The sequence below is a fragment of the Bubalus kerabau genome, chromosome 8, assembly GCF_029407905.1.
Source record: "Bubalus kerabau isolate K-KA32 ecotype Philippines breed swamp buffalo chromosome 8, PCC_UOA_SB_1v2, whole genome shotgun sequence".
Classification (NCBI taxonomy): domain Eukaryota; kingdom Metazoa; phylum Chordata; class Mammalia; order Artiodactyla; family Bovidae; genus Bubalus; species Bubalus kerabau.
The window spans coordinates 16018841-16044111 of record NC_073631.1 but is presented as its reverse complement, the minus strand read 5'-3'; the positions used below and the strand labels follow the sequence as shown (position 1 = coordinate 16044111).

The following is a 25271-nucleotide window of genomic DNA, read 5'->3' as shown; positions in this document are numbered from 1 at the left end:
TCATATTGCACTGGTCAGAGGAGTTGTTGCTATTTAGTTGCTAAGTCACATCCAACTCTTTGTGACCCCATGGACTGTAGCCCACCAGGCTTCTCTCGCCATGGGATGTTTTGGTCAGTGGAGAAGTCAAAGCAAAGGTGAGATTGGGCTTAACCTCCAAAGACGGGCAAAATTTTAACTGATGAACAATGCTGGCAGGATAATTAAATGTCATCCATAAAAAGGAAAATGCTTAGACACAAGGGGGCTTACCAGGAGCCTAGTTCCAGTATCTGCTCCCAATAAAAAGTCCCCAGAGAATGACTCAGGCAATGAAGTGGAAGGTAACTCTTAAAGGATCAGAACCCCATGTGAATGAGTAAGGCACAAGCCAGACCAGAAGATGGGCCAATACTAGAATGAATCTCCAAATCTATATTGGTAAGCTTGGGAGAAAAAGAGAGTGGCTTCTTTAAGAAAAAGGGCCTGCAGCTGAGTAGGTCTACAACTCAAATTTTAGCATCCTATCAGCACTCAGATTTGTAGTCCCAGGAGCTATCCAAGGTACTGATTTATTCCACCCCAATTTCTGACCCAGTGGACCAAGATCTGTCCTAGAGTTTCTACACAAGCAACACATGAACCCCTTCACTTCAGCCCCTCTCAAGAGGACTGCTGTTTGGAGGTTCAGTTACTTTCCAAGCCAACTGACGCCTTGTTGCCGCCTGCTATGGTTTATACGCTTAGGCCATCGATTTTACACTCCCAATTGTCAATCTGCTAGGTAAAGAAAATAGAGGAGGTGTTATAAGGTAAAACAGCATTTTAAACAAAGGTCAAAACAACAAACTGACCTCTTTGTTTTATTTACTTTTATAGGGAAACTGTAGAAATGAGCCTTGAAATGTAGGTTGAAACTAGCTTATGAAAAGTGTTGATTTCTATGATAAGAAATTTTAGCTTGTCAAACACAATAGGAAATTTCCATGTTCAGAAAGTTACTGAACTGGACACTAATGTGACAAAACGTGTTGGGGAAATAAATGTGGAAATGTCATGCCAAGGGATTAAAATGGAAAGCTTCAACAGGTAGGCAGATAGCTCCTTTTTTGGACTGAAATACTTTTTATAATATATGACTTAAAAAGTCTTTTCAGGGATTCAGGATTTCAAGAAAGTGACTTTCCAAAAATTCAAGATCACATTGCATTCTTCTGTGTACAAAATACATATTCCTGAATCTAAATCTAGTTAGATTTAATCAACTTTTAAATCCAAAAATAATGTGTCTGTTCCTGTCATTGACTGATTATGCACCTCTTCATCTTTCAGTCTCCTACCATGTTTATTATAATCTAATCAAGCAAAGAGGAACTAAAGAGCCTCTGGATGAAGGTGAAAAAGCAGAGTGAAAAAGCTGGTTTAAAACTCAACATTCAAAAAACTAAGATCACGGCATCCAGTTCCATCACTTTGTGGCAAACAGATGAGAGGAAAATGGGAACAGTGACAGTTTTTATCTTCTTGGTTTCCAAAATCACTGTGGATGGTGACTGCAGCCATGAAAATAAAAGATGCTTGCTTCTTAGAAGACAAGCTTCAACAAACCTAGACAGTGTATTAAAAAGCAGAGACATCACTTTACCGACAAAGGTCTGTCTAGTCAAAGCTATGTTTTTTCCAGTAGTCATGTTTGATTGTGAGAGTTGGACCATAAAGAAGGATGAACACTGAAGAATTAATGCTTTCTAAATGTGATAGAGAAGACTCTTGAGAGTCCCTTGGACTGACTGCAAGGAGGTTAAACCAGTTAATCCTAAAGGAAATAAGTCCTGAATATTCATTGAAAGGACTGATGATGAAGCTGAAGTTCTGATACTCTGGTCACCTGATGCAAAGAATTGACTCATTGGAAAGGACCCTGATGCTGGGAAAGATTGAGGGCAAGAGGAGCAGGGGGCAACAGAGGATAAGACATCCTCTGTTGAATGGCATCACTGACTCAATATACATGAGTTTCAGCAAACTCAGGGAGGTAGTGAAGGACAGGGAAGCCTTGTGTGCTGCAGTTCATGGGGTCACAGAGAACTGGACATGTCTTGGCCCCTGAACCACTGAACTTAGGCTCCAAAATCACTGCAGATGGTGACTACAGCCACGAAATTAAAAGACACTTTCTTCTTGGAAGGAAAGTTATGACCAACCTAGATAGCATATTCAAAGGCAGAGATATTACTTTGCCAACAAAGATCCATCTAGTCAAGGCTATGGTTTTTCCAGTAGTCATGTATGGATGTGAGAGTTGAACTGTGAAGAAAGCTGAGCGCCAAAGAAGTGATGCTTTTGAACTGTGGTGTTGGAGAAGACTCTTGAGAGTCCCTTGGACTGCAAGGAGATCCAACCAGTCCATTCTAAAGGAGATCAGTCCTGGGTGTTCACTGGATGAACTGATGCTGACGCTGAAGTTCCAATACTTTGGCCACCTCATGCGAAGAGTTGACTCATTGGAAAAGACTCTGATGCTGGGAGGGATTGAGGGCAGGAGGAGAACAGGACAGCAGAGGATGAGATGGCTGGAAGGCATCACTGACTCGATGGATGTGAGTCTCAGTGAACTCTGGGAGTTAGTGATGGACAGGGAGGCCTGGCGTGCTGTGGTTCATGGGGTTGCAAAGAGTCAGACACAACTGAGCAACTGAACTGACCTGGCCACTGAACAACAAGAATTTCTCAATGCTGGATATTTGTCATTACTTTTTGTAAAATACCCCCTCTCCTGGGCAAAATACATCACCTGTTACTCACTGTTGTATATTCTTGAAACATAACTTCCTCCTCTATCCAGCAGTCCACCCGGCAATTGCCGTTAAGCCCTGCTGCCTTCGTCTTCCAGGGAAAGAGGACCCGGGGATCAAGAACCTGACATCTGGCTCCTTTGTTCAGGTCCTTGTTAGCAGGACTTTGAAAGGGATGCAATGTGGATTCTGTGATGTTGATGACACTATACTGTCACAGATACTCACAGCCTAAGTCCTGTATATGTACCTTAAGGAGCCAACCGAACTCACCTGTGAGCCAAATAGTATCTATGTCCCCAAAAAGCAAGGCAAAACTGGATTCAAAATCATTTATTCTAGCCACAAATGCTGCCGATCTATGAACACATCCTCAGAACGCTGCTGCTACCACTCTCCAACTGCCTTTGTCTCTGGGCAACTTGACCATTGCTTTCTGTGTGCTGTGCTGTGCTTACTCACTCAGTTGTGTCCGACTCTCTGCAACCCCATGGACTACAGCCTGCCAGGCTCCTCTGTCCATGGGATTCTCCAGGCAAGAATACTGGAGTGGACTGCCATGCCCTCCTCCAGGGGATCTTCACAACCCAGGGATCGAACCCAGGTCTCCCGCCTTATAGGTGGATTCTTTACCCGCCGAGCTACCAGGGAAGCCCCCATTGCTTTCTGTCCTAAGCCAAACTTGCCCACAGGAGCACCCACTATTGCCTTGCATTCGGGCATTCAACCAACTGCCCTTTGCCAAGGAGGCATAGTTTCATTCTTTGGAGTCAAACAAAGAGGGATTCAAATTCTGCCTCTGTTATTACTGATTGTGCCTTTGGACAAGCTGGGTAACCTCACTAAGGCTTATTTATCAAAGAGGAGTGATCGGCCTTACCTCACAGGGTTGTTGCAAAGATAAAACCAAATAAGGGATACAAAACACTTATCAAGGTCTGGAAAAGGGAAGCACTCAAGAAACTGTAATTTTGGTGGGAATAAAATGATATTATATCAATTCTTGTTCCAACAGAACATTCACAAGAGAGCCAGTCTTCCATGGGCTACAACACTTTAAACTTTTAAGTCTCTCCTATAGTCGGCCTCCTTGTATATGGTCCCAGCTTTTATCATAGTTCACTATCTTTTCTTCATATCTACTCCATCTGGGTTCCAGACCCTGGCATGGGCTAGACCCTCCAGTGAGAACCAGGCAGAACTAGCCTTGGCACTCTGTGCTGGGGGTAGACTGGAATGCTTCAGAATCTGCAAGGTCCCTCATTTTTGAACTAAAGTTTTCCATGCAGGTTTGAAGCATCAAGGCAAAACAGGGCTAAGCACTTTGGAAGGACAGAGCCCGAATAAAGCTCAGGAAGTGTGAAAATGGGAAAATGCAGATATATTTTCCTTTCTCACCTTCAACAGACTTACTACCAAAACACTAACTATTAAATAAATGTTCCACCCTTCGAGTTTCCTCCCAGTGGGGGCAAAGGGAGCAAAGAATACTTGCTACCAAAATATGGCTGTGGACTACTTTAATTTTGTGCCCTACAAGAGGGGCTGAGACCCTGGGGTACCTCATGTTTGTTAACAACTTCATGACGCTCATGACATGAATGAAGGTCCCTGAGTCAGCCCGGAGAAAGTCAGTGCTTTTTAATAAACAAAAACATTGAACCAACTAGAAAGACAGTTTTCATACTGTTCTCCATAGAGGAACGGAGGAGTAAAATTTCCATATGTGAACTCAACAAGATTGAAATGAGATGGTCCGTTGTTTGAATAAACTGAGGGCATGCAGCTGAGTTTTTCCTTGGCAGTACTTTCTAACAGCCTGAATAAAGAGCATGTTAAATTACCTACTTTGGGGAGAAAGCCCGTGGAATATTTCCTCAGGAGGAGGATACAAGTGGATTTGAAACATATCATGTTTTTAGAGGACTAAGTTTTTCCTGCATGGAGGCATGGTATAAATATTACTTTAAAAATGCCATGTTTCCTAAAACACAATGGTTTCCCCAATATATAATATGAATGTAAATAAGATGCCTGTCAAGCATGCCTATAACATACTGCTTAACACACCAAACTTGTAATATGCACTTATTAGTCTTGGTTCTCTTAATGAAAGGAACTAAGGACACTGTATAAATTCTTCAACACAGGTTTCATTTCTCCAGCTGCCTTGTGCTGTAGAACATCAGGCTAACAAGAAGTGATGCTAACAAGAAGCTAAAACCAGTGTAGCAAATGGGGCATTTAAAATATATACAAACATACCAGCCTTCACAAAGAAAGGAGCTATTTGGGGGGAACTAAATGGATCCCTAGACAGACATATTTTAGTTTAATATTCCATGTATTTTTCTACATGCTTACTATGTCAGTTCTTCTCAATGGCAGAAAAATGCTCTGTGAGAGAACAAGAAGCCTGCCTGCCATTATTCCCCGGCCTCATAATCTCCACACAACCATTTTTTGGGGGAAGGGTAGAAGGTAGCCACCTGAATTCGCCAACTTTCTTCGGTCACTTTAGGGCCATTTTCAAATACCAATATTTGTATATAGCAGCTAAAGAAACCAAAGATTAGACTGCTTATTCTAAACAAACCATCTGGCAGCTTGTGGGGACTTGGGGAAGCTGGACATTTTATACACTGGTCCATGAGACATGGAGAATCAATCTGGGATCTCACTGCTTACTCTTCTAAAGGCTCCCCAGAGAAATCAGTTCCCGTTGTTTGCTCAGGCCAAATATATATAGCAGTAATTTCTCATATAACTTTAGAATGAAGAAATGACTGGTCTTTTAACCCAAAGCATGCAGGTGTTAAACCAGCCTTGGAGCAGATGGTGGCCCTCATATAACCATGCAAGGCTTCATTCATTCCCTCCTCTAGACTCCACAACCTCCATCAATAAGCACTAATAGTATGCAACTCTGTTGCAGAGAATGGAATGTCTTCAAAATGGCATTTTCTGTCAATTAAAGCCAGCTTCCCTGGGTCAGGAAGATCCCTGGAGAAGGGCATGGCTACCTACTTCAGTATTCTTGCCTGGAGAAGTCCGTGGACAGAGAAGTCTGGTGGGCTATTGTCTATGGGATTGCAAAGAGTGGAGTGACCAACACTTTGAGTTTCATGGGGATTTCTGGAGGCTCAGTGGTAAAGAATCTGCCACAGTTCAGGAGATGTGGGTTCAGTCCAACAGGTGGCGCTAGTGGTAAAGAACCCACCTGCCAATGCAGGAGCCATAAGAGGCTGGGGTTCCATCCCTGTGTCCGGAAAATGCCCTGGAGGAGGAGATGGCAATCCACTCCAGTATTCTTGCCTGGAGAATCCCATGGACAGAGGAGCCTGGCGGGCTACAGTCCATAGCGTTGCAAAGAGTCGGACTCGATTGAAGTGATGCACGCACACATGAGGTCCATACAAAGGCAACTTAATGAAAATATTTCAAGAGCAACTGCTTGATGAGGGGTGGGGGCTGCCTGGAAAAGATTACAAACTATTCTCAAAATGAAACGACCTGATGAACTTACAGGTTTTTAGAAGTGATGTTTAGTATGCATCCTGCTCCAGCCTGTAGACTATATAGTATAACTTTCATTCATTTGTTATTAATTCTTCTTTTAAAAGATAAATTAAACAGCAAACAGATGCAACAATACACCCGATTAAACACTCAGAGAACTTCTATCCCTCTGGCTACAGCCTGTGTAATACCTCAGGCTCCAGAAACCTAGTCTGCTCTTGGCCCAGCACCCCACAGGCAGGCAGAGCTGGTCTGAACAGGTTCCAAAAGAACTCTGCTCCAACCCAACTGGGTATTGGTCAATTACTGCCGAGCATCACTTAAGCTGAAAGGGATAGTTATCTGGGCCTCAAATCAGCTAGAAATGGAGCTTCTGCCATGTCAGCAGACTGCCTTTCCTGAAGGCTCCAACACACTTAGCCTGGCTTTTCTGTCACCAGTCACTGGCATCCAAGCTGATGTGGTCGCTTAAAAAGACAGGGTGCCAGGTTTGTCTGTCCCATTTTCCCCCCTCCTCTACCTCCAAGAAACAGCCAAAGAGGAAAGTAAAGACTTAGTATTAAAATTTAAATACCAATTTAAAACAGGGAATACAATACACTCTGTTTGTCTGGAGGAACCCAGGTAAGTGTGTTAGTCGCTCAGTTTTGTCTGACTCTTTACAACCCCATAGACTGTAGCCCACCAGGCTCCTCTGTCCATGGGATTCTCCAGGCAAGAGTACTAGAGTGGGTAGCCATTCCCTTCTCCAGGGGATCTTCCTGACCCAGGGATCGAACCCAGGTCTCCCACATTTCGGGCAGATTCTTTACCATCTGAGCCACCAGGGAAGTCCAGAGGGACCCAGAATGAAGTAAAAACTGACATTCTTTTAACAATGTATAGCTCAGTACCTACATGTTTACAACGAAATTCCTATGGAAGATATATGGTGTGTATCTTCCCAATAAAACTTCTCATTCAATTTTTACTAGGATTTCTTTTAGAAATAGAGGTTGGATGGCAAAGATTAAATACCATAGAACCTCCTTTCCAAATAAAACCAAGACTTCAAGAAAAGTCCAAGTCTGTTTTGGGATTAAAACCCTTAAATTTTTCCTGCTCTGATATCATTCAAAATGAGTTTTATTGGTGAGTGAATAGCTTCCACGAGGCAACCATTTTCCACACAGACCTCCAACTCCAAATCTCTTTAGCAGTGACCTCAGCTTGACTCCAAATTTAACTGTACATGTCTAACCTCAAGGGCAGCTTCTCCAGCAAACCCCAGGTTGTCCTTATTTTGCTTTCTAAAGCAATGTGTGTATTGTAACTGGTCCATAATGATGATGATGATGATATTAATAAAGCTACTGTTCCCTGGAGATGCGGCTTTGTGGTTTCTGAAGAGCCTGCTACCCTCGCCAAGAAGGAGGCAGAGTTCTTGTATGGGCTGTCTTGCAAGGGTTTGTGGCAAGGGAGAGCAGAATGTCATCAGAAGGAAACAAGAATTAAAGGGGAAGGGAAATTGGGTTCCTTTCCAGTGTGTGCTGAACCCAGGCTATGGAGTACTACTGGAAACGAAGTAGAAGGACCCTCCCAGTCCACGCAGCCTCAGACACCCTCTGGAGATGGACTTCCCAAGGGTGTGTCCAGAGAAGGCAACAGAATGCAATGTACTCTGTGGAACAGATATACCCTGTGGATATAATGCAGATGAGCTCTTACCATGGTAATGAATATCTCCTCTACTTGCTACTTCTGCCAGCTGCTCTAAATCAGGAACTTGCAGGGATAGGAAAGCGAGAGAGACACAGAGGTAGGAGAGAGGTCAGATGATAATGAGGAATTGGAAATATCTCAGGGACACTCGGAGAAAAAATAGACTATTCAAAATTTGCTCTAAGGAAAAAAAAAAAAAAAAAACTAGTGATGTTAATCTTTCTTCCCTTTGCCCTGAATATTTTAACACCCTGAAGACCTCAGGTGGAAGCAGTGGTTCCTTACACACTCCACATGTCAGGGTATCCTTATCTTGATTTTCTTTTGTGTGTACATGATTTATATTCCATATTTCTAGATAGCGGACACCGAAACATATTACACTGCATTTAAAGAATAACCTTTGTATTTCTTAAGATATACTTTTCCAAAAACAGGAGCAAAGCAGGCCAAAATAAACTTGTTTTCTCGTCTTGCAGAAGTGAACTATCAAGAGAGATATGCCTTACGTATGATCGTAAACAGGAGCAGATACCAAGAACACATCCCAGTACTATTACCATCTAACTTTTAGCCAGTGATTTCATTTGTTCTTCTTTTGCTAGGCTATTTTAAATGTTGAGTGAGTTTTTTTGTTCAGATTATTAGATGTTAGGTTTTAAAAGTGATTAATATTTAATGAGACAATAATATGAAAAACTGAGTGGCAAGCTTTTCTTGTTGACATTTAATACAAATTGTACACGAGCCAAATCACATACTATCAAGCCATTTCATGGTGGAGATAAATTCTGTGGAAAAAATAGAAAATATACTTTTTCTCTTCTTACCTTTGACCCCTCTTCACCCATTTATCTCAAACCCCTGACCTCCACCTTTGACAATCATCAATCTAGTCTCTGTATCTATGAGCTTGGTTTTCTTGCTTTTTTTTAAAAAAAAAATACATTCCATATATAAGAGAGGCCACATGGTTTTGTCTTTTTCCATTTGACTTATTCCACTTAGCATAATGCCCTCAAGGTCCATCTTCAATTTCTTTCAATCATGTCTTATACTTTTCAATATACAGGTTTTTCATGTCCTTAGATAAAATTATTCCTAGGTATTTTATCTTTTAATGCAATGGTAAATGGGATTATTCTCTTTAACACTTCTTTCTGATAGTTTGTTATTAGTGAATAGAAATGTAATAGGTTTTTCTATATAGATTTTGTGTCTTGCTACTTTAGTGAATTAGTTATTTCTAACAAATATAGTCTTTTTTAATGGTGTCTTTAGGGTTTTATATATATATATATCACATCATCTAAAACATAGTGACAATTTTACTCCTTCCTTTCCAATTAGATGCCTTTTATTCCTTTTTCTTGCCGAACTGCTCTGACTACGACTTCCAATATCATGCTGAATAAAAATGACAAGCAGGGACACCCTTGCCTTGTTTCTGATATTACAGGAAAAGCTTTCAGCTTTTCACACTGAGTATGATGTTGGCTTGATGATAAAAACCTACATCACATAATGTAGGTTTGTCATATATGGATTTTATTATGTTGAGGTACATTGCCTCTATATCTACTTTATTGAGAGTTTTTATCATAAATGGATATTTAATTTTGTCAAGTGCTTTTTTTTTGTATCTACTGAGATGATCATATGACTTTTAATCCTTCATGTTGTTAATGTCATTTTATCACTGACTAATTTGTGGATGTTGAACTATCCTTGCTTCCCTGTGATTTTTCAATTGGTTTGTTGTTTCACCCCACAATAAGCCTAAGGGAATGGTTTTGCTCTCTCCACCAACTGCTGTTCCCACCTTCATTTTTCAAGTATTGTTTTAGAGTTTCTGAGTTACAAATGAAAAACATCCTGAATGATTTCTAGCTTGATAAGACCAACAGATCAGATCCAGGAGTCTTGAGAAGAATAAGTCTAGGATTCAATCTCAAGAGTGGGGACTTCCCTGGTGGTCCAGTGGTTAAGACTCTGTACTTCCACTGCAAAGGGCATGGGTTCAATCCCTGATCAGGGAAGTTCTACATGCCCCCTGGGTATGGCCAAAAACAACAACAACAACACACACACAGTCTCGAGGGTGGTGCCCGGTGTGTGGAGAGGCTAACATCAATCACATCATTTTAGCCAAAGAGTAACCAACAGAGGATTCTGATTTAATAGCCCAAGGAAGGATCCATGCATCAAGTTTTCATTTTCGAAGCTTTCTTTGTGATTCTAATGTACCAGCAGGGCTGATATCTCTATTTCAGAAAATGGTCACTATGCTTGTGAACTCTGTGCCTCCAGGAACAACACAGTCCCTTCTTCATCACTTTTGATACTTTATAAGTCTAAAGGAGTTCATTCATTTATGTAATGAATATTAATTGAGTATCTATAATTTGTAAGGCACTGTCCTAAGTGATATGAATAAGCAACGAACAACTTGTGGAGTTGACATTCTTGGAAAATAAAATATTTTAAAAGTGCTTGGAGATTCATGAATTTAAAAGCCTACCTTTACTTGAGGACAAAAAAAGTGTGTATTTGTAGCCAGATTGTTTTCAATAAGAAAAAATTTTTGTAAAGAAAGTCCCATTCCCAGGGAGGAATCTTAGAGCCTAATCACCAGGATAAGAAAAACAGTCCTTATTGTTCAAGGCGTTGAATTTAATTATTTAATTGTTCAAGGCATCTTCTTCAATTTCATGAAAATTTTTCCTTTTAACAGCCTTAGTCTGAAAGTAGTCATTAAAAAAAAAAAAGATAAACTCATAAATTAGAAGTAAATAAATAATTCATTCTGCATAATCTCAGACTGGGGCAAGCCAAGGATTCTCTCCTTTGCAAAAGGAGAAAGTTTTGGAGTTTTTGTTCAGGTATAAAACCAAATAAGAACAAAGCACAATGCAGATCCTTCTACTGCCTACTGTTTTACCCACATCCTGAATTTTTGTAGCTGTTTTGGTCCACAGATCTGTGAACAAGTGCCTCCTAGAGTATAGTATAGAACCACTCATCATCCATACCCAATCACCCCAAGATGTTAAATGTAAATAGCTCAGGAGGCACGGCAAGAGGAATGGGCTTAGGAAAACTCAAAACTTCCACCATGTTATCTACACCAGGTATAGATCAGATACCAGAGTCTTGGAACAGGAATCCAGATTCAACAGTGAGACCATCAGTAGAAAACTCTGTGGGACATCCTGCTGCTGATGCTGTTGCTAAGTCGCTTCAGTTGTGTCCAACTCTGTGCGACCCCATAGACGGCAGCCCACCAGGCTTCCCCGTCCCTGGGATTCTCCAAGCTTCCCCATCCCTGGGATTCACCAACACTGGAGTGGGTTGCCATTTCCTTCTCCAAGGCATGAATGTGAAGAGTGAAAGTGAAGTCGCTCAGTCATGTCCGACTCTTAGCAACCCCATGGACTGCAGCCCACCAGGCTCCTCTGTATTAACACAAAACCCAGAGCCCCTAGCAGGTGGCCTAGTTTGACATTCGAACCCCATTTTGCGTGTGGAGTTTTCATAAAGACAGGTTTACCACATGACAGACAATCTGTATACATTTGCAGATGTGTGCACGGCCATCAAGCCTGCATGCAGAGGGTAATTCTCCACCTGATGGTTGCTGAAGGTGATGTCCAATCAAAGTACAGAGCTCAGTGAATAAATGGGTTGCTTTGACAGGAAATTCCAACAGCAATTTTAATTCTGATCAGGCTTCAGGAAATGGAAAGAATAAAAACACATCAATTATACTGACAGGAAGTTTTAAATCACATGGTGAGCAGCTGCTGCCAAAAGATATGTCTGCCAGCTTTGTTAAGGAGCCTGGTATTTTGGTGTGACCAAAATTTTACACCAAAATGTTACAGGCTGACATCACTGCCTAATTGCATGTTATCTCTCTACAAGGGTAAAGAAAATGACACACTACTGAAAGCATATCATTATTACAGGAGGAAAAAAATATCAATTTAACTGTAAGGGCTTGGAACCTGTTTAGAAAAAAAAAAAAAACACATACAAATATATTCCTCCACATAGAAAGCAGATCTGCCTGCCAGGTAAGTCACAACTGTCCACGGCTAATTAAAATCTTGTTTAACTCACACCCAGGGATAATGAGTACTCATTTCATTTCATGACAAAGGGTTAGATTCTTCCTTTCTGCCAGTTGGGTCTCCTTTCCCTTTAAGTGTATGTCTTAATACTTTTAATCCAGATCATAGGGAAAGGATACGGAGAAGAGATCATAAGCAAGGAAAAAGTAAATACAGAATGGTCCATACAGTTTGTGGGGGGACAAGGGAAGGAGGTTTTCTACAGAGTATATTGAACAGGCTCTACCTACCTTCAGAAGAGTTTGAACTCAGTCACTCTAGACAAATTATAACACAAATTCATTTTCCTAGGATTTATAAAGTGCATTTCTAGAAAGTTCAAAGGGGGCTCAGAACTTTCTCTGGTTTGTTGCCTTTCCTGTTTCTGCTTAGGAACCTGGGGATCAATGTTCACGACCGTGTGCTCATAAACGGCCCACTGGAGAGGTTATAACTCAAATCCCACTCTTCCTCACCCAATTAAAGCTCTCCCTTCCTTTCCTAAAATTTCAAGGATTCTGGCATATTCCTCCCTTTTTAACTGATGAAGTCCTGGTGTATCCACCTCTATTGGTAACATGGGAAAGTTACAAACTTTCCACTTTGTACAAGTTAGAAGCAACTGGCATCAAACAGGTATTTAAAAAATCCAACTTCTGAGTAATTTCATTATTCTCAGTATATTATACCAATAGAGTCAGTACACGTAGCAATATTTACAAACATTTGACATGTGCCAAGCTTTCAAAATTTAAAAATAATCCCTTCCGTTTTATACAAACAAAGAAAATTTTACTGTTTAGCTTTTGTAAGAGGCTAAATGGAACAAACAGAATTGATGAGAAAGATCATGGATTGTCATTCTAGGCTCCTAGAGGGTGGGTATAAATAACTTATGGCTGTTGGTAGCTCCCACAACGTGTAGCAACACCATGGAATAATAAGCAGCTTGCTTTCTTATTTCTCACTGGCCTTTCCCGTGTTTGTTTACAGCCCACATGATTTAGTGGGGAAAGTATGAGATTCTGATTCAGACTGAGCTGTGTGGGAACCCAGTTCCAAGTGTTTAGCTGCTGTGTAACTTCAAGCAACTTTCTTTTTTTTTTTAAGATTCGCAAAAATTTTAGATAATTTTTATTTTTGCTTATTTATACTTTTATTTTTTCTTTTTTTAATATTTTTTTTACTTTACAATATTATATTGGTTTTGCCATACATCTTGTTTTCTCTTTGTCAGCTCTCTCATTTGAAAATGGAAATAATAATGGTATTTAACTCATAAGGTTCCTGGAAGGATTAAATGAAACATTGAATTTAATGTTTTAATTAATACTCGTACTGAGCATACGAGTGGACATACAAGAAGCATGTAATAGACATTTGATGATACTATTCAGTTATTGATGCTAATAACCCCGTACCGTTTACCTCTTTGCCTCATATTTTGCCACAAGGTGTTCTCAAATTTGGAACATTCCTCCATGACGATCTGCCTTTTAGTTCAACTTCTTCACTGGGCAATTCTTGGCCAATGGTCTTCCTGTTCTAGTCCCATCTAAATCCCGTTATACGCTGTGTCTATAACTATGGAGAAAGCAGCCCTCTCTGGATAGTGAACCAGTGCCAGCCCTGGTTTCCCTGTGGCTGCCCAGCTTCTGCTATAATTAGCACAGCATCCAAGACCTCACAGACCGGGGAGGCTTAACGCCTTCTGCTGGCGACTCTTGCCAGTCACTGCCCCACGAACTAGAGAGTGGAAAAGATGGTCTCTGGCCTCCCCCTCCAGCTGATTCTGAACTTGGAGTCCATCTCCAGGGCCAGCCAGCCTTGATTTCATTATGAATCCCTTAGATCATAACTAGAATAAGTCAGGACTCTTACATTGCTACATGCTAAGTTGCTTCAGTCATGTCAGACTTTTTGCAACCCTATGGACCATAGCCCACCAGGCTCCTCTGTCTATGGAATTCTCCAGGCATGAATACTGCAATGGGTTGCCCTGCCCCTCTCCAGGGCATCTTCCCCATCCAGGAATCGAACCTGCATCTCTTATATCTCCTACATCGGCAGGCGGGTTCTTGACCACTAGCTCCACCGGGGGAGCCTTATTATTACCTGGAAGACTCTCTAAAAAATGGTCACTAACCAGATTTAGAAGAAGACACATCCTTGTACACCCTATGCTTGCAGTGTTAAAAATTTGGGATCTCCAAGGATGCTGGGTCTGGATGGATGAGGGAGGCAATTACAGGCAGGTAATTACAATGTGTTTAGTATAATACTGATATGTTAAAGAGTGAACAAATTTCTTCATGTGCAGGAGCACGAGACAAAACCCCAGGCTTCATCAGACACTCTATTTTGTTTGGCAAATGGTTACCCACAGAGGCACTAAATAAATTTTCATCTCACTTCAAAAATCTTAATTTCAGCCTTCCCCAGGGCAAATGGCTTCAAGAGATTCCAAACCCAGTTCTCCAAGCCCCAAGCCAGTCAGCACGCTGCTGTTTCATTTATTTCTTAGTTTCGTTTCCTGCTCTTGCCACTTGGCTTTGTTTGACATCTGTCTATACGAACTATATTCTCCGTTGACACTACTAACTTTGGCAGGTCAAAGAAACAAACTCTTTGCATCTGGTGGTGCTGTTCTTCGGTAATTCCTGGTTCTCTAGGTTTTGCCCCATCAGCAGTCTTTGATACCTAACGTTATATGCCTGGAAGCTGACATTCATGGAACGCCAGCGATATGATGGACACTGGGCAGAAACAGGAGTAGGCTCATGTTCTCAGCTAAGCCAATTCATGAGACTCTAAAACCCAGACAACATTTCTTATTACACTGAACTTTCTGTGAGTTATTGGGAGTCATATTTCCTATTTGTCATTTTTAAAGTCTTAAAGGACTGCTGCTGCTGCTGCTAAGTCGCTTCAGTCATGTCCGACTCTATGCGACCCCATAGATGGCAGCCCACCAGGCTCCTCCGTCCCTGGGATTCTCCAGGCAAGAACACTAGAGTGGGTTGCCATTTCCTCCTCCAATGCATGAAAGTGAAAAGTGAAAGGGAAGTCACTCAGTCATGTCCGACTCTTAGCAACCCCATGGACTGCAGCCTACCAGGCTTCTCTGCCCATGGGATTTTCCAGGCAAGAGTACTGGAGTGGGGTGCCATTGGACTAGACATTTACAAATCCAACTGTCTGACACCCAAAGGATGCTTTCATATAGTATCATTGACATTTCTCCTAAATGGACATCATACACTTCCCCAACCCTCCCTCTGATTATAAAACCAGGGAAAAGGACTGAGAAATGAACAACACTTTCTTATGTTACAAGTCCGTTCTCCAAGTGCTAATTAACAAACTTGCTTATATATAGTTCTCCTGTTATCTTCATGTAATAGGTAAAGTTTTCATCTGACTTCTTAATATTATAGCCCATAAGGATGAATAAAGGTGTGGGACTTTGGTCAGAAAGAGAAAAAAATATATATTAGGCATTAACGCACATATGTGGAATCTAGAGAAATGGTACAGATGAGCCTATTTGCAGACAAGAATGGAAATGAAGACATAGAGAATGGACACATGGTCACAGGAGGGGAAGCGACAAACTGGGAGAGTAAGACTGACATATATACACTCCCATGTGTAAAATACATAGCCAGTGGGAAGCTGCTGTATATAATAACACCAGGAGCTTATCTCAGCGCTCTGTGATGACTCAGAGGGGTAGGATGAGTATGATGGGAGGGAGGCTCAAGAGGGAAGGGATATAAATACACACATATAGTTGATTCACTTCCTTATATAGCAGAAACTAATAACATTATAAGGAAATTGCATTCATTTTTTAAACAGGGAAGTTACTTTGGAAATAAGCTTTCTAGGAGAGAATTCCAAAACATGCTAGTATTTAGTAGCCAAAAACAGGAAGTTATCTTTTCACTCTCTCTTTTCATAACCCACTGTGCCAAAATATATAAAGAATTATTAAGAAACTAAGAAAAAGTGAAACAAATTTAAGGATTTTCACAACTACATTTCTCTCTGCTTGCTTTACTACAGGCTTTGATTTTTTTTCCCTTAGACCAAATACTAAACAGTAAAGTAAGCTTTATAGATAGCTATTCCTTTTCAAAATGTACCATCTGGATTAGCTTGCTAGAGATGCCATATCAGACTGGGTGGCTGAAACAACAGAAATTTACCTCCTCACAGTTCTAGAGGCTGGAAGTCTAGGATTATGGTGTCAGCAGGGTTAGTTTTTTTATGGCCTCTCTTCTTGCTATGCAGATGGCTGTCATCTCTTAGTATCTTCATATGTTCTCCCTTCTGTGTGTGTCTGTGACCAAATTTATCCTTCTTATATGGATACTAAGTCATATTGAATTAGGGTCACCCGCATGACCTCATTTAACTTAACTGCCTCTTTAGAGACCCCTATCTCCAATAAATACAGCCACAGTGTGAGGTTCCAGGGGTTAGGTGACTGCAACATCTGAATTTGGGGGGTGATACAATTTAGCCCCTGCTGCTGCTGCTGCTGCTGCTAAGTTGCTTCAGTCGTGTCCAACTCTGTGCGACCCCACAGACAGAAGCCCACCAGGCTCTTCCGTCCCTGGGATTCTCCAGGCAAGAATACTGGAGTGGGTTGCCATTTCCTTCTCCAATGCAGGAAAGTAAAAAGCGAAAGTGAAGTCACTCAGTCCTTAGCGACCCCATGGACTGCAGCGTACTAGGCTCCTCTGTCCATGCGATTTGCCAGGCAAGAGTACTGGAGTGGGTTGCCATTGCCTTCTCCTATTTAGCCCCTAACACCCACAAAAAAAAATCCTTTGCAGGGGCACCTTCTGTTACATTATAAATCTGTTTCTTAAAGCTGTGTTCAGGTGGAATTTTAATAAACAAGAAGTTCCCAACCTAGTAGCATCAACTTCACCAAAGAACTTGTTAGAGATACAAGATTTGAGTAATATCCCTCAAATCTCTGAATCAGAAATTCTGAAGTGGGGAAGGACTGAGTATTAATATATTCTGTAGGTACTTCTGATGCATGCTAAAGTTTGAGAACCACTGGAATTAACCGAATGACGATTTAAACAATGCTCTAAGAGGCATTTTGAACGGAATACTGGGGTAGATTTTTTTTTTTTTTAAGTAAAGCAAAGAGACCTTTTTAAAATGTGAATCAGCAAATCATCACCTGCTAATTCTGGGTTATGGAAATTCTAATTTTTAAAGGTTAACTTACTTTTTAAATAATTTTATGTATTTATTTTTGGCCGCCCTGGGCCTTCATTGCTTTGTGTGGACTTTCCTCTAGTTGCAGTCAGTGGGAGCTGCTCTTCACTGCAGTGCACAGGCTTCTCTTTGCAATGGCTTCTCTTGTTGTGGAGCACAGGCTCTAGGGTGTAGGGGCTTCAGAAGTCACTGTGCATGGGCTCTAGAGCACAGGCTCAGCACTTGCAACTCATGGGCCCTGGAGCGCACAGGCTTCGATAGTTGAAGCACGCAGGCTCAGTGGTCGCAGCTCACCGGCTCTAGAGTAAAGAAGGCTCAGCAGTTATGGCACATGGGCTTGGTTGCCCAGTGGCATGCAGAATCTTCCCAGATCAGGGACTCAACCTGAGTCCCCTGCACTGGCAGGCAGATTCTTATCCACTGTGCCACCAGGGAAGTCCAGAAATTCTAATCTTTAATGCTAGCCTTAGAAAGGTACATCAGTATTTCACAAGGCTAAGTCAAATGTTCACATCTGATCATTATTTTGAAGTATATGTATAAACATATATGTGAATATATATATATTGCTAACCCATATCTTTAGCTTATTAATTTCTATTACATTGACTAGTTACTGTCTCTCATGTTCTGTTTCTATTTATTCAGGTCAATCTCCAATTGCAGTTCCTTCCAGCTACTTCTCCCAAGCATTTCTCATTCCTTGAAAGGAGATCTCCCATGCTGAACTGAACACCGATCAAAATTCCTTACATCATATTACCTCAGAATTACCAAAATTACAGATTTAAGTGGAGGTCCTTCCAGTTTTTTCCTCTTACATTCTAGAATTACAAATCAGTTCAATTGAGAAGACAGATGCTTTTCTAGCTGTTTTGTGCCCAGGGATAGAAAAATTACTCCTAACAGCTACTAAGTCATGTTTTGATTGTTGTTGTTTTAGTCCTAAATATTTCAGCAGAAAATATGAAACATAAGAAACTCAGAGGTGGCCCACTGAAATGAATTTTATCCCTTTTGCAGACAACCAGGCCTTTGGCAATTTTTGTCCAAGAAAAATTATATTTTGGCAGAACATTCATGCAAAATACACACACACACACACACACACACACTCTCACACATAACTGTGAGCACTTTTCTCCTGTGAGTAACTGCTGGACAATAGAAGGACCACTATCCTTTCATCATCTAGTCAAATTCAAAATTCACACATTCTCTGACCAGTAACAAAAGCACCTTTAATGTGATTTTATTTTTCATTTAAAAAATAATTACTCATCCAAATGATAGGTGCTGTGCTTTATTAGTCTTTAGACTGATGATATTTTCATGAAGTCATTCAACCCAAACGGAGTTGGACATTCTAAAGATTTAGAGCAGCGGTCCCCAATCTCCAGGACCTAACTCATGCCTGATGATCTGAGGCATAGCTGATATAAATGGAGTGTACAATAAATTTATGCTTGAATCATCCCCAAACTATCCCCTCACCCTGGTCTGTGGCAACACTGTCTTCCACAAAGCCTGTTCCTGGTGTCAAAAAGGTTGGGGACTGCTGCTTGAGGGCAGAGAGAGAAATGAAATGTGACCGAACAGGGAACAGGGCCGCCATCACCGCACACTGCCAGCAAGATTTACTCTCTAGGACACTAACTCTTAACAAGTCAGTGGACCATAGGCGGATACCTCTAATATTCAGATTAAAAACAAAGAACCTTTTCCAAGAGTCATGCATCAGGCTCACACACCATTCTAAATACCATATCAGGGGGCTCGCAGACTCTAAAATCAAACTCTCATTGTTAAGGGACCGACCTTACGTCTAGTCTTGGACTCAATAACAGACATCATTAGAAATGGGAGAATGATATTAACTCTTCTCTCCAAGGATCTGTGTAAACATTTTTTATAACATTTGAAATATATGTGTTCCATTTTTTACTAAAACTTCCAAAGAAATCAGTAAAACCTAGTTTCTACTCATGAAGAAGGGTGAGACTTTGATAGGGGATGTAGATGTTGTTGGAGAAAGGAATAGCTACCAAGTCCAGTATTCTTGCCTGGAGAATCCCATGGACAGAGGAGCCTGATGGGCTATAGTCCAATGGGTTGCAAGGATTCAGACACAACTGAGCACCTAAGCATGCATATAGATGCTGTAATAGGGGCTCAGGGATATTTTGTAACTAGTTTAAATGAGAGATGTCATTCCACTAAAAGGGGTAGAAGGGAGTAAGAAGCTTCAAGGCATTAGTTAGGGACCTTACAGGATGGGAAGATTTTAAAAGATGTAGTTGGTCAGAGAAGGAGGTGGAAGGGAAGAGGAGAGAAAATATTTCAGTAGGGAAAAACCTCAGTAAAAGGTTAGGACACTGCAATAGTTTTCAGAATCTCCTTTGATTACAGCAGTGATCCTTAATCCCAACTTGGAATTCTAATTACCTAGAGAGATTTTAAGACCCCACCCAAGACCAATTAAATCTGAATTCCTGGCGGTAAAGCCCAGATATGTGTATATTTTTAAAGTTCCCCACATGATTGTAACATGCAACCAGGGTTAGGAACCACTGGACCAGAACACGAATTGTGGAGGGTGGAGACTGCCTAAATAGGTGAGGGTCAGACTCTGGAGGGCCCCTCTGCTCACAAGGCATTCTGCACGGAGCGAGAAGTCATGGAAAGTTTTTAACCAGGGGAGTGGCATCATCAGGGCTGTCTTTTTGAATTATGTTTTGTTGAAAGCTGCCCTGTCATATACATTCAACACAGACAGACGGAGCAAATAGAAATGGGCCTGACTCTATCCTCCATGTCTAGTTGCCATGGAAACAAAATACCATCACTCATGACGGGCATGTTTCCCACTTGTTCTTTGTGATTATAGCTGCTCTCTTCCATATGTTCTTCCATGAGACTGAGGCATCTTTTTGCCTGTTGTGCCTCAACTGTCTGGAGTTTCCTCGTCCTTTTTTTTTTTTTTTTTTAACTTTGCCTCCTTGGCAAGAGTTTGTGCAGTCAATCAAGCAGCACTGTTGGTCAATTCACTAAAGTCAAGATAAGACAACCCTGAAAATGTCTTGAAGAAATGTGCTTGCTTCCCAAAGCAAAGAGGCTACCTGGTCTGAGGCAGAGGGGCTCACAGGAAGAAGCTTAAAGTCAGGAAGTACAGAGCGTAGATCTTGGCTTGGTTATCTGTCCTCGAGTTAAGCTCTCTGAATCTGTTTCCTTATAAAATGTAGAATAATGCAATCTGTCTGTCAGAGCAATGAGGATTGTAGACAAAATATGTGGATAGCATGTCATACTTAGCATGTAATAGGAGCTCAATTAATGGTAGCTACTATTATTAATTAATGTCACCTCAACCCCTAGGTAAGGAAATGGCAACCCACTCCAGTATTCTTGCCTGGAGAATCCCATGGACAGAAAGTCATGTGGGTTACAGTCCATGGGGTCCCAAACAGTCGGACACGACTGAGCGACTGAAAGTGTGCACACATGTGCACATGGGCGTGCGCGCACACACACACAATCCTAAAAGTAGGATTCATAATATGACTTCTGCTAGTTCATCTTCCTTCAGAGATGGTATTTTCATAAAAATTACACGACAAAAAATGAAGTGCAAAGAATAAATATTTCTTACTTTCCTTCTATTACTCAGTGACATTTTTGAAAGTGACATGGCTACCTAAAATGATTCTAGTTTTGAAAAGCTAAGACCAGGTGTATGTATAAAAATAAGAATTCTAAACTAACATGCCATTCTAGCTCTGGAGAAAATTAAGGAGGTCTAGAAATGAAGGGATATTTGGTGATACTGAATCAATGCAAAATATTTCATGGAGACATGAAGGCATCTAATTAGAATGTGTGCAAATGATAATTCTTAAGTTATGATTTATGAATACTGATAGCAATTATTGTATCAAGCATTTTGCATGGAATTTTATTTTTATATGAATTGCATTTGATATTTACTACATCCCTGTGAGGATCCTTGTGAGGGTCCCTGACTTTAAGCTTCTTCCTGTGAGCCCCTCTGCCTCAGACCAGGTAGCCTCTTTCCTTTGGGAAGCAAGCACATTTCTTCAAGGCATTTTCAGGATTGTCTTTATCTTGACTTTAGTGAGTTGACCAACAGTGCTGCTTGACTAACTGCACAACTCTTTCTTTACTGGAAAAAACTGAGGCTCAGAGAAGTAACAGAAGACGGTGCTGTGTGTGTGCAGCCTGTGAGCTGGTTTTACATCTGTTATCCTTCTAACCTCTCTTCATCACGTCTACTGTCATTTCTTTGGCTTTTCAAGAAATCACAGTCGCAGATTCTCATGGTCATGGAACCACTTCCTCTCTGCAATTCTAGCTGCCGCCCCTGCTGGGTTCCACAGAATCATGAAAATATTGTTACATATGTAATAGAGATGATATAAAAGACTGCGTTCCTTAGTAGTACTTTACCATTGTAAAAGACTAAATATGGGGGGAAATGGGTCAAGATGAGTGCTACTTCCCTGCTGTTCTCTTGTCATTACCATCAAAAATCAATCTCCAGAAGCAGAGTTTGAGTCTGTTCAATCAGATGGCTTCATTGATTCCTCCTTCAAAGTTTTATTAACAATTCATTTTTTAAAAATATTAAGAAAATGCACATCTTTATATTAAAAGACATTAAATATACAAAAAAGACATTAAGTTCTATCACTGAAAATCTTCTAACATTATGTCTAAAATTGATGCTGAGAACCTTCTTTATAAGTAGGTCCTATTTGTTAGAGGAGAATCACTGAAACCTCTTGGCCAAATGAACCGGACTTTAAGAGGAAATTCCATAATGGCCTATTCTTCTTTATACTTCAAAGAATAATACACATAGCAGATCTCTCAAAGTGCTGCCAGATTTGAATTTCTTAAAAATCTTTCAGTGCCAACATACTGCTGGTGTTGAAACACAACCCATGTCTCTCACAGCTTCAATAAACACATTTAACACACTTATGCATACATTATTTAGTGCAAACATGACTCATTTAAGTCAAAAGGGCTTTTTTTAAATTTTGGTATTTCATCACCATGCCATTCTATGGAAACTACCTTGGAGCTACTATGAAGCAGTTTCAAATATCCCAAATAAAACGTCATTACACATGAGCAGAAATGGCACATGAGCACACGCCATTCAGTCAAGAAGAATGGCATCCTTCTTGGCTACAGGCAACTTTATAAGCTGCATGCACTTTAATTAAACTCATTAGAAAGGCTGTGTCTCTCAGTAGATTTGAGGGCCGATAGAACCACTTAACAATAGCCAAGACCTAATCCAGTTTGTCAGAACTAATAATAATACAAATGCAATTTCTTACTCAGGGACACATCCAGAAAGTTCACGAATGAGCAATTGTGATGCTATTTTTTAAAGTAATATTTATAAATTATTGCAAGATGTTGCCAGCCGCAGACCATGGTTGCAATGTCTAATTCCAAAGAGCTGATAAAAGGTGCTATTAATAAAAAGGCACATTTTGGGGCAACTGACATAACTAATTGATCAAGTAATTTGAGTAAAAATACAAGATTTCACTAGGAAACCCGGATGGGGATGAAATCACTCAATTTTCCAAATGCCAGAAGGCCTTGAAAAAAGAGGAGACCACAGAACACTTTAATGTCTAACCAAAACCAAATAAAATGATCCCAACGTACAAATAGGCTTCAGATGATATAATGTGACGAGAGATTTCAGCTATGTAGGCAAACCTTTCATTTTCTTACCCAAATATGCCAAGCCAAAGATTACCAAAATAGAGAGGGAGGGGAAAAGTCCCATTTCCTCAGTCTCTGTAAGAGTGACAGGGAACTTTTTTTTTTTTTTTGCCCTCCTTTCTTGTCTCACTGTACACCTCACTAAACATATATTCAACATCGCATTTGGATCTCAAGATCTGGGTTAAATTAAAGCAAAATAAGATGAAATGGACCCAGATGGACATGAATTTACCTAGGCTGACACTTCCAGTAATGGGTATGGAAGATGCATAACCACCAGCCCACCCAAGGGTTCCTGCAGTAGCCAAAATCAATGCTTGTCTGGAGCACCTGAAGATGCCTGGGACACTATTAAGTTCTGCAAAATGACTGCTGAGGTTCCCACTATGCCTGGTCTGATGCAAGAAGAAACAGCTGCTCATACCCTCTATTCAGGGGCTTTAAGAAACAGGGAATCTCTCTCTGTCCTCTTTTTCTTGGGAAAATGGGCACATCCTCAAACTTGTCGTTATTAAGAAGCCCTCAGTTGTGGCCAGAACACTGTCCTGGCCCATTTTGGGAGGGGGAAACTGGTATTCCAGATATATTTCCTGGGACCTACAGCCGCAATATCAATCTCTCTCATTGAAATAATAGTTTAAGGAAAGGCATCGTGCCATCATTTTCTCATTTCATCTTCTTATGAAGATGAAAAGAGAAAGCCCTTTCTTTCCTTTTAAAGAAAGGGCTGAAAGGAGATAGGACTTTTGTGATGTCTGAACAAATCAAAATGGTGGTTCAAGAGGAGGAGGATGATTCTGTTGGTAAAGACTACCATGGAGAAAATAGGAATTGGAAGGAAATTTTAAATGGTATCCATGAAGACAGGAAGTCACATGCAAAGCAGGGGGTCCACAGCCAGAGTGTGCGTGGAACCAACAGGAATTATGAGACCAGTGACGCACAGAACAGATCCGACCCTCTGTGAACAGTTAATAAAGCACACACTCATACACACTTTATTATAGTCACACACATTTCATCATATTTTGCTTCTTGTCTTGAACTAATATTATCCAGCATACCATGCATGCATGACCATCTGCCTGGTCCCAGATGCGTATTTCATTAGGAAGTATGAATGGGCTGCCAGGGCCTGCCAAATGACACTAGAGAACAATCAAATAGAGAAGATTAAAAGTTAGCATCACTTTCTTTGAGGTTTCAGTTCAATCCTTCTTCCCAGTACCAGAAAAAAGAAAAGAGTATCAGCAACATCCTGAGCCTTCAATACGCCAAACTCACAATGAGAAAAGCCAATTGCTTTACTGACTGCAAGGGAACAAATTTCACATTGCAGGTTTGGGGCTGTTAAATGAGACTGACTATTCTCTCACAGTCCCCAAATGACCCTGTTTTATGAAAGGGAAGGCTTCTCTATCAGCTACGTGTTTTCCTGCAGCACAATCATCTGAACTGTTATCAAACCTGACAATTTTACAGGAAATCCTATTCCACATTAGGACTCTGTGATTGTAGTCATTAGGGTTCTGTGTTGTTGTTTGTTTTTTTAACAAGTCATCAGACACAACAACCTCCCTGGATCCCTGTCCTCACAAGCCACTTTCTAATTTGCACAGTTAGTCCTACCACACTGGTCCACACCAGAACTCCCTGGGGGCTCAGATGGTAGACTCTGCCTGCAATGTGGAAGACCCGAGTTGGATCCTTGGGCCAGGAAGATCCCCTGGAGAAGGAAATGTAAACCCACTCTAGTATTCTTGCCTGAAAAATCCCATGGAAGGAGGAGCCTTGCGGGCTACAGTCCATAGGGTTGCAAAGAGTCAAACATGACTGAGCAACTTCACTTTCACAGGAGAATGCAAATCAAAACTACAGTAGGTATCATTTCACAACAGTCAGAATGGCCATCATCAAAAAAATATACAAACAATAAATGCTGGAGAGGGTGTAGAAAAAAGGGAAGCTTCTTGCACTATTGATATGAATGTAAATTGATACAGCCACAATGGAGAACAGTATACAGACTGCTTTAAAAACTAGGAATAAAACTACTGTAAGACCCAGCAATCTCACTTACTGGACATACACCCTGAGAAAATCATAATTCGAAAAGACACATGTACCCCCAATGTTCACAACAGCACTATTT

At 40.8% G+C, this 25271-nt stretch overlaps 1 protein-coding gene and 1 non-coding gene across 21 annotated transcripts in view; one reads left to right on the top strand and one right to left on the bottom strand.

The window, feature by feature from the left end:
• The window catches only part of DYNC1I1 (dynein cytoplasmic 1 intermediate chain 1), a 379244-nt gene that overhangs the window by 234906 nt on the left and 119067 nt on the right, over positions 1-25271 (bottom strand). The gene's annotated exons all lie outside the window — the stretch shown is intronic.
• TRNAG-UCC (transfer RNA glycine (anticodon UCC)) lies at positions 9961-10033 on the top strand. Its single transcript has one exon. It is a non-coding gene; the product is annotated as a tRNA-Gly (tRNA).